Genomic DNA, 3669 nt, shown 5'->3' on the forward strand with positions numbered 1-3669 from the left:
CATNATANACANAATATTATAATTAATTATAAAAAGAAGAACTAAACTTAACTAACACACACACACACACACACACACACACACACACACACACACACACACACACACACACACACACACAAATAAGTTTATATAATAATATAAATATAAATACAAAAAATAATGTAAGAAAAAGGCTCAAATAATTAAAAAAAATTAATAATAAATATAGGACTACGAGCCAAGCAAGGTTTTATGGTAATGATGTGCAATTATAAAACAAAAGTTTATTATGACATACGTTTTGATCCTAATTGGGTCATTCTCAATGTAGAAATTAATACAATTTTAAAAAAGCAACGACTTATTTGAAAAATACTAACATGACAAACACATAAAATAATTTAGACGGTAATTATAATAATATAAATTGCAGTGTATGTTAAAATTTCCATTATGGGTGGTATTAAGCGTTGTTAGATATATCCACATGAAACATTAGATGCCAAAAAATTCGGAAGAACTTGAATGTGTAGATACGGCATATGTGGTTATCAGCGGCTGTTTTATAAAATATCTTAAAGATGCAAAGGTTCGGAATTGCATTCTCAAACTCACAGATGATCGAATTATGAATATTGTCTAGAAATATAATTTAGAAAATTGTGTAAGTTAGTATGCTAAATTGAGTGTAAGTCGCTAGATAAAATAATTTTCTCAACTCACGATCAATTTCACAAAAAAGAAATTTCAGTTATATAAATAAAATAACAAATTGTCTAAAGATAAAACGGTTACATAAATAAAATTAAAACTTAATATTGTATGTGACCAATATTATGAGATAACAAAGAATGTAAGTCGCTAGTTAAAATAATTTCATGAACTTATACAACGAATTTTCTAATAAAAAAATTTCAGTTAATATAAATCAAATAGAAAATTGTACGTCTAATAATAAAATGGTTATATTATATGATTAAACTTAAACCTTATACATATAATAAATGTCTTGAGATAAAACAGTTATTTATAAAGATTAAAAATGAATATATAAACAAATAGTTAAAAATACTAATCGAACAATTAAAAAAAAAGTAGAAAAGAAAAAATAAAAAGTTAAATAGTAGTGCAATAAATATTTATGATTACATTAATAAATATATATATATATATTTATGATTACATTAACAATTAAATACGAAAAAATTGAGATCCAAAGATCCAGAACTCATCTTTTTAGAAAAGACAATATGATGTTTTATACTAGTTAGAAGCAAGAAAAAGAGATGAGTAATCGAGAAAGAAAGTATACAAGAGATCTAGGAGGATATCATGAATGTTTTGACATCTAATTTTTCATGTGGATATATTTAACAACGCTCAATACCATTCATAATGGAAATTTTAAAACACACTGCGATGAGTTTATATATTATTATGATTACTGTCTAAATTATTTTATTTGTGTTTGTCATGTTAGTGTTTTTCAAATAAGTCATTGCTTAAAAATTGTATTAGTTTCTACATTGAAAAATAATTCAATTAAAATTGAAACGTATGTTACAATAAACTTTTATTTTATTATAATTACACAGCATTAAGACCTTACTTGGCTCGTAGCCCTATACTTATTTATAATATTTTTATAAATATAAATATAAATAATATAAATAATATAGATATAAATAAATAAATAATATAAATAATATTGTATATATAATGAACAAATAATATAAATAAAATAAATAATAAATAGTACATGTATATGTATACATTTATTTATTATTTAATTATCTATTTTATATGTGTGTGTGAGTGGTGTATGTATGTGTGTATGTATATCATACCTATCTATCATATATAATTACATTCCAGATCTAGAGTTTTTAATATGTATCTTGCAAAAATTGTAATCTCAAATAAAGCAGTAATATGTGTAAACAGTACAAGAAAAAGATAGCTATTTACATCTAATTAAAAAAAATATCTCTGTAGAAAAATTTCATTGAAATTATTTCACGTTTTGGAACGCTTTTCAGCAAAATTTCAGTATTTCAGACAAATTTCAGTTTAATTTCAGCGATTTTTAGCTGGAAAATTCATTTTTAGTAAAATTTCAGCAAAATTTTATTTTTGCAATTTCAGAAAAATTTTAGCAAAAATTTCAAAGAAATAATAATAAGAATAACAATTAATCTCGAAGGACTCCTTGATATTTAACAATATAAAGACTAAAATGTAAACGGAAGTAGGAGTCAGCGTGGTAATCATTGCGCAAGTATAATAATTGAAATGTTTATATGTCCATTTTTAAAGTAATTCCATCCATTTGTAAAGTATAACAATATAAAAAATTGATATAAAATCCGTACGCGTTTCGACTTACTTCATTCTTCAATGATATAGTCATTTTCAACGATATCTCAACGATAGATATCAATATAATTCTAATTTAGTACAAGTAGTGCATCCAATCACAATAAGGTTCCTTAGCTTCATGAAAAGAATAAAATGTAACAGTTGTTTAGTTACCCGCAGACAAATAACAAATGTCACAGTCGATACAAGCGCTGACCCGGAACGATCGAAAGCATTTGACGAAAAAATTATTTGGATCACTCTTGTTACTTCATCTATATATAATCTAATTGTCAAAATTAATATTATATTCTACTGGTTGACTACTGTATGTACGCACAAGTTGCATCAATTTGGTGAATGTCAATCTGTTTTCTCCTTTTTTGTCGATTCTTTTTTAAAAAAATAATTTCACACATATCTGTAATATTCTCATTCTTATTATAGCTTCACTTTATAAGAATTCTTGTTTCTTTCTGGTCTGTAAACTGGGATGAAGCTAAGGAAATCTCATTGTGGTGTTGATTAGCATGATTGATGCACTACTTGTATTAAATTAGAATTATATTGATATATATCATAGAAATATCGTTGAGAATGACTTGAAGTAAGTCGAAACGCGTACGGATTTTGTACCAACTTTTCATATAGTTATACTTTACATTAAAAATGGACATATAAACATTTCTATTATTATACTTGCGCAACGATTACCGCGTTGACTCTTATTTTCCCTTATATTTTAGTCTTCATATTTCAAAAAAATTTCAATAAAATTTCAATAAAATTTCAAAAAAATATCAGTAATTTCAATGATTTTTCAATATGTTAGTTGAAAAGAAATTTTACTTTTAATAAAATTCACCAAATTTTCAGTAATTTCGCTAAATGTTCCAAAACGTAGAATTATTTCAGCGAAATTTTTTCACCAGAGATTTTATAATATTGTAGCGTATAATTATCATATAATAATTATCATATAAAAAGAAAGAGTTTAAGTCTAATAAAAAGAAATTAGATACACTAAAAGGTAAAGCAAACATTTGAAAATTTTTCTAACGTTCAGAAAGAAAAAAATTAAATACTTAAAAATATGCTTCTATCTTTAACGGGAAAAATTAATTCACTATTAAAGGAAGATTTTTCAGCCAATAAATAAAATATGAATTCTTGTAATATAAATCTAAACTTCTGTTGTGATTGAAAAAGTATCAATGGTTTTATTTTAGATATAGCAAATATTAATAATTTGGTATGTATGAAAATTAATGCGTTCGATATAATACATAATATACTTTAATATAATACATAATACTCTAATAATATGAT

The sequence above is a fragment of the Atta cephalotes genome, assembly GCF_000143395.1.
Source record: "Atta cephalotes unplaced genomic scaffold scaffold00055, whole genome shotgun sequence".
NCBI classification, from domain to species: domain Eukaryota; kingdom Metazoa; phylum Arthropoda; class Insecta; order Hymenoptera; family Formicidae; genus Atta; species Atta cephalotes.